Below are 7,318 nucleotides of genomic sequence, written 5' to 3'. Positions count from 1 at the left end.
CTGGTCAGAGATGACCCCGGGCTTGAACCCCCCACCACTCATCTAAGTTTTGTGATGCTGTTGGGGTGGGGGACACTGGGATGGGAGTCAGGGAGTCCCTAGGTTCACCTCTGTCCTCATCTACTAAATGTCCCTGGACCCCTCACTCAACTTCTCTGTGTCACTGGTTCTTTCTCTGTCAGTTATGAGCATTTTTTGATGAGGCACAAATAAGGTATTGGGTGTGAACATGCTTTGAAAAACACAAATATGTGACATGGTTCTGGAAAGCACCATCAAGTAATCCTATCCTTGGGAATTTCTCAAAAAGTAATTGTTAGAACCAAGAGCTCAGTGTGTGAGGAAGTTTATCTAGTCTTGCCATGGTGACAAGCAGCAGCCTGTGTAAAGCTGGATGGTTGTTTTCTGTCTTCCAACGGGACTTCTCATTCCCCTTTATCTGAAAGCAACAGAGGCTGTCACCATTCTGGCCGTAGGGATGGACATGTGATCAGGCCTGCCCAATTATAATGCATGGCCACTCTAACAACAGGATTGGCTAAGTGGGTTGGCTGAGTGGGTCAGCACAGCCAATCACAGCCCTTCTCTGGGATTGCTAGCTGGATGCTTGTTCTACTGCAGTTGCAAAGCTGGGGCTGCCAGAGGCCATGTAACCTGCCAGGTGGGGAAGACCTGTCTGTGCTTAGAAAGGAAGAGGCTAATCTTAAAAGAGAAGTAGAGAGAGGACCACGCAAGAGATAGGCTGAGAGGTAGAGTGCTTGCTCGTTTTAGTCCCTGGTTTCAGGTCCCAGTTCAATGAGTTACTCCTGCATTCTTTCCAGTGACTGAGGCCAGTGAATTCCACCACCACCACACACACCAATTTGTTTTTTGCTTAAGCAGCTTTGAGTAGGGTTTCCCTCATTTGCAACCAAAACAGTCCTGAAGAATACAATCCAGATGTTCATAGAAGCAAAGGAGGGAAGTGGTGAAGAAAACAGCATTTCACTCATTCAGGGTTGGCAATAACAACCCTGTAATAGCAGGCAACAAGGTTTATGATGTGGCAGAACATTCAGTGGGATGGGGTGCAGGAGTTATAACTTTGAAAAAAATAGAAGAGGTGAAAATAAAAAGCCCTGTTGTTACGATGGTCTGATAATTGGTAGGCCTTTTTATTTTTTAAAATTGACTTGCATGTTGTTAGTGTATTGTTTTTATGGTTTTGAAAAAGTAAACTCATTGCATACAAACACAGAGTGTGGGGGATTTGCATTATATGTACAATGTTTACAGCCAGACTAATCGGAGACTTTTTAAATATAATAGTTGATAATACAAAAATACTTCTCTATTGACAGCTAAATGGATAAGCAAAATGTGATATATACATAAAGTGGAATTTCATTCAGCCTTCAAAAGGAAGGAAATTCTGGCACATGCTACAACGTGGATGAACTTCAAAGGCATTATGCTGAGTGAAATAAGCCAGTCAGTCACAAAAGGACAAATATTGTACGATTCCATTTATATGAGGTGCCTACAGTAGTCAAATCCATAAAGACACAAAGTAGAATAGTGGCTTCTAGAAGCTTGGAGAGTGGGAGTGGGGAGTTTAATGGGTACTGAGTTCAGTTTTGCAAGATGAAAAACATTCTGGATGGATGGTGTGATGGTGGCATAACAGTGTGAATGTACTTGATGCCACACTGACCTGTACACTTATAATGCTAAAATTTTTAATATAACACAAAAATAAATACTGAAAAAACCCCACACTGTGATGCTGGGGCTGGGGCTCAGGCGTCACGAACCACATTTCTGTGTTACCAGTGCCCCATGTTAGAGTTTGTTAGACTTTGCCAATAATCAGGTTGGGGCTAGAGGGACACCCCACGGCTGGAGGAGGGAGAAAGAATTCACTTCTTCATCTTTGTTCTCTGTAGCTTCCTGTTCCTATGAGCAGCACCACCTCGCCATACTTCACCTCACTGCAGCAATTTCTCCCCAGGGCACCAGCCAGCACCCTCTTGTCAAGGTTCTAGGTCCCAGGCCCCATGGGCATCCACCAAATGCCAAGCTAGGAAGATACATTTGGAGAGTCACACACTGGCTCTATGATACTTTAGACAGGAAGTGCTACTAGTATATGTCCCTTCCTCCCACAGCCCATTCAATAGGATAGGTCACATGATCTGTCCCAGGAGGCGGCTGGGAAGTGTGGGAAACAGAGGGAGAGTCTGGTGAGTACCAGGGTGTCAGACACACGCTCCAGTCTCTCTTAGCTTCCTTGTCCTGTCAGAGCACTGGGAGCATCTCTTGTTCTAACATTTGTTTGACCCTGACACAGGCTCCTAAAACCCTTATGAGTTCCTAATTATATTGATTCTGGGTGGGCTCCTAGATGGCTCCTGGATGTGGACTGATCACCAGAAAGACCAAGCCATGGTTGGAAGCTTGGAATTTCCATCCCCATCCCCCATCCTCCAGAGAAGAGAGAGGGGCTGGAAATGGAGGTACTAATTGTTCATGCCTACATGAGGAAGACTCCATAAAATCCCACTAGTAGGGGATTTGGGGAGCTTCCAGTTTGGGGCATCCACATAGCAGGAGGGTGTAGACGCTTTCCTGCACTGGGGACCCTCCCAGGCCTTGCCCTGTGCATCTCTGTATCTGGCTGTTCCTCGGTATCCTTTCATGAGCTGCTAAAGGTAAGTGAGTGCTTCCCTGTGTTCTGTGAGCCCTTCTAGCAAATTAACTGAATCAAGAAGGGGGCCACGGGAACCTCCAATTTGTGGCCACGTTGGGTGGAAGTTGTAAGTAACCTGGGGACCTTCTACTTCTGATTGGCATCTGAAGTGGGGTGGGAGCCATCTTGTGGGACTGAGCCCTTAACCTATGAGACCTCCAGGTAGAGAGTGTCAGAATTGTGTTAAATCATAGGACACCCAGCTGTTGTCATGGAGAATTGCTTGGAAGTGTTCTGTGTAAAAGTAAAGGGAAAACACACAGGAGATGGAGAACTGTGTTTTTCCCTACTCAGGAGGGAAAGACTCGGTTTTTCTATTCAGGCCTAAAGAGCAATGGCCAAGGAAGCAAAAGCAGGGCCATTGGGAGCAAATTAAACTGGCAATTCAAAGTTTGGTGTTTGACAAATGTTTTTGTGTCTCTTAGCCAAGAGCTATCATCAGTCAGAGTAACTACCGTGTGGATGGGCACCACCTGCTGTCCATGCACAGTCATTCTTCCGGAACCTGCCTACTCTGGGTTGTAGGACTGGCTCCTTCACCACGTGCTTTCTTATGTGGAGCATCTTATTGGGAGGGCCAAGGAGGATAAGGCTTTCTGGCCCTTGAGATCTGGGCTGGAATTTCAGCTCTGCCCCTGAGTCACCTGGGGCAAGTAACTTCTCCTCTGAGTCTCCATTTAACCTTAAATCTAAAATGAGCCTTAACTGGTTTGGCTCAGTGGATAGAGCGTCGGCCTACGGACTCAAGGGTCCCAGGTTCGATTCCAGTCGGGGTCATGTACCTTGGTTGCGGGCATATACCCAGTAGGGAGTGTGCAGGAGGCAGCTGATCGATGTTTCTCTCTCATCGATGTTTCTAACTCTCTATCCCTCTCCCTTCCTCTCTGTGAAACATCAATAAAATATATTTTTTAAAAAAAATAAATAAATAAAATGAAAATGACACCTCTTAGATCTGTGAAGAGGATCTTGGGAAAATGCTTTGTAAACTGGAAATAACTGGAGGCAATAGAAAGAAGCATGGTCTGCAGTTGAACAGGCCTGGATCTCTGTTTTTTAAAATACTTATTGTGCACCAGCTGTATGCCAGCCACTATTCTGCATGTGGGAAGGTAACAATGAATAAAGCAGACAAAATTCATGTTTTTATGTAGTTAACATTCTAGCACTCCAGTTTCTGAGTCATTCATTCATTCTTCTACAGATATTTTCCTGATACTACTATGTGTCGGGCACTTTCCTAAGCAGTGGGCATGGAGGGATTCCAATATGGCTGGAGCACAGGGAGCAAAAGGAACAGGGTTGAACCAGGTTTTGTGGGGCTTGAAGCTTTTAAAGTTTAGGGTATTCTTTTCTTAAAGAGAAAGAATACAGCCCTAGCTGGTTTGGCTCCGTGGATAGAGCGTCAGCCTGCGGACTGAAGGGTCCTGGGTTTGATTCCAGTCAAGGGCACATGCCCGGGTTGTGGGCTCGATCCCCATAGGGGGCATGCAGAAGGCAGCCCATCAATGATTCTCTCTCATCATTGATGTTTCCATCTCTCTCTCCCTCTCCCGTTCTCTCTAAAATCAATAAAAATATTTTTAAAAAGAGAAAGAATACAAAGTCATAAATACAGAATTTGGTTAGCAAATACATTTTTTTAGAATAACAGAAGAAATAATAACAAATTACAAAATTTAAAAAGCTGGCAAATATCACAAATATTATACAATCTAGAGCCAACATATTTTTACTAATTAACTGCATGATATAGCTCTTTAATAATTTTTCTCTACTTTTTTTCTGTATATTCTTTGATCATCTAGTCATAAGACAATTATTTTGTTGTTGTTGTTCATCCTCACCTGAGGATTATGACCTAATCACCTCCCAAAGTCCCACCTTCACATTGAGGTTTAAGACCTATACTAATAAAAGGGTAATATGCTAATTAGACCGGACATCTTCCGGACGACCTTCCAGACAAAGCCATGGTGGTGGGGCCGAGGCAGAGGTGGTTAGAGGCGAGGGAGAGCAGTTAGAGGGATCAGGCCAGCAGGCAGGTGAGCGGTTAGGAGCCAGCGGTCCCGGATTGTGAGAGGGATGTCCGACAATCGGGCCTAAACTGGCAGTCAGACATCCCCTAAGGGGTCCTGAATTGGAGAGGGTGCAGGCTGGGCTGAGGGACACCCGCTCCTCCCCCCCGCCCCCATGTACAAATTTCATGCACCTGGCCTCTAGTTTTAATATATGAGCTTTTGGGGAAAACAAACATTCAGCCCAAAACATCTCTGAACCTAAATTAAATGTATACCTAATTCAACTGTGCCTCAGCTGCATCCTTCGGGTCCTCCATTGCCATCACCAACACAGTGTGATAGATAGAAAGTGGGAGTGGAAAGAGACATTGATCTTAAAGGATTACAGTTAAATATCTTACTTCTGCCAAATTTCCAAAAACATGTGCCCAGGTGAACACATGGCTATGTTTTCCCCCAGGACCATGGAGGGACCAATGAAAGCAAGGGCCCTAAAACTGAAGATTCACTGTTGTCAAGATAAACCCACCCATCCAAAATGAAGCTAGAATAATAAGCATGGAGTAGACCATGCAAGGTCCTATAGTTGTTGGAAGGGAGTTTGGGTTTTATTCTAAGAGCAACAGGAAGACTTAAAGGGCTCTAAAGGGGAAGGTCGGGGGTAATGTGATTTGATTTATGTTTTTCAAAGACCCCTCTGGCTTCGGTGTGGACAATGGGCTTAAGAGAGGCAAGTGACATGAAGGAGGCTGTTAGAGCTTTTTCAGGAGAAAGGCGGCTTAGACAAGGGTGAAGTGAGTAGAGACAGTAAGAAGTGGATAAAGTCACATTTGAAGGTGGGGTGGTGGGCTTGCTGATGGATTGACATTAAGGTAGAGGCCAGGTGGGGATCAAGGTGTCTCAGGCATCTGCTTGAGTGGTTGCTGGGACACTGTTCCCTGAGGTGGGAAAACAGGAGCTAAACATGAGTGAGTCCTGTCTCTAGCACTCCCTACTATGTGACCCTGCACAGGGTGCTTCTCCTCTCTGGGTCATGTCCTCATTGCAAAAGGGGCTCTACCTTGTGAGGTTGTTTAAAGGGTAAATGAGACAACCTATCAACAGGGAGCCCGAGACCTATATCAATAACCTATACATTGGATGCCATTGCTGTTCCAATATTTATTAGTATTTACTATGGAGCTCAAGGTAGAAAGCCAACTTTGGATCCTTATGATCTAGTACAGTGGTCGGCAAACTGCGGCTCACGAGCCACATGAGGCTCTTTGGTCCCTTGAGTGTGGCCACAAAGTTTCAATCGCACTGTATGTGTGCGCCCACACGTGGTATTTTGTGGAAGAGCCACACTCATGGGGCCGCAGTTTGCCGACTACTGGTCAAGTATGATTTTTCTTACATTCTAGCAATTGACTTTGACTGTTGAAAACTGATATTCCAGCCCTGACTGGTTTGGCTCAGTGGATAGAGCGTCGGCCTGCGGACTAAAGGGTTCCGGGTTCGATTCCGATCAAGGGCATGTACCTTGGTTGCAGGCACATCCCCAGTGGGGGGTGTGCAGGAGGCAGCTGATCGATGTTTCTCTCTCATCGATGTTTCTAACTCTCTGTCCCTCTCCCTTCCTCTCTGTAGAGAATCAATAAAATATATTTTTTTAAAAAAAGAAAACTGATATTCCAGGCAGAAAATGTTTTCTCTCCCCAAAGGGTGGGTAAATGTGAATGATTTTTTAATTAAAAAATATATTTTTATTGATTTTAGAGAGGAAGGGAGAGAGAGAGAGACATCAGTGATGAAAGAGAATCATTGATTGATCAGCTGCCTCCTGCACGCCCCCAACTGGGGATCGAGCCTGCAACCCGGGCATGTGCCCTTGACCGGAATCGAACCTGAGATCCTTCAGTCCACAGGCCTATGCTCTATCCACTGAGCCAAACAGGCTAGGACTGGATGATCTTTTTAATAACAACAGTAATAATAGTTAACATTTATAGAGCATTTATCATTGCTAGGCTCCTTACAGGCTTCATCTCATTTATCTCTTACAATACCTATGGCACAGATACTTTTATTGTTATCATTTTCATTTCTCAGATGAGAAAAACTGAGGTTCAAGGGATTAAATACCGTAACTTCTTCAGGGATCCCAGCTAGTTGTGTGTGGAAGAGATGCGACTCCATCCTAGCGATGCTCAGAGACCAGAGAGAGGGGTCAGACATTACTACCTTTCACAATTGTTCTGTAGGGCCCTGTCATCCCCCTGCATCGGTAAGGTTTAAGGTCAGAGAGTGCCTAGAGTGCAAGGACATAGCTGGTGACTTCGCACTTGGAGAGGAGTGCCTGGCCGCCGCCTGGCCCCCGCCCCGCCCCGCCCAGCCCCGGCCACTTTGCCCACTCGCCCCGCGCATCTTCTGCCACTCCGCCCACTAGTCCCATCTATCTAATGAGTGCCTTCCCACTAGCCCAACCCAGCTCAGACACAAAGACCAATTAGTGCCGTAGTGGCTGAGGTATATATTGACATTGTATGCGCGATGAGAGGGAGAGGCGTGTGTGTGTGTGTGTGTGTAT

The sequence above is a fragment of the Myotis lucifugus genome, unplaced genomic scaffold, assembly GCF_000147115.1.
Source record: "Myotis lucifugus unplaced genomic scaffold, Myoluc2.0 scaffold_60, whole genome shotgun sequence".
Taxonomy (NCBI): Eukaryota; Metazoa; Chordata; class Mammalia; order Chiroptera; family Vespertilionidae; genus Myotis; species Myotis lucifugus.
This window is presented reverse-complemented; position numbering follows the sequence as displayed.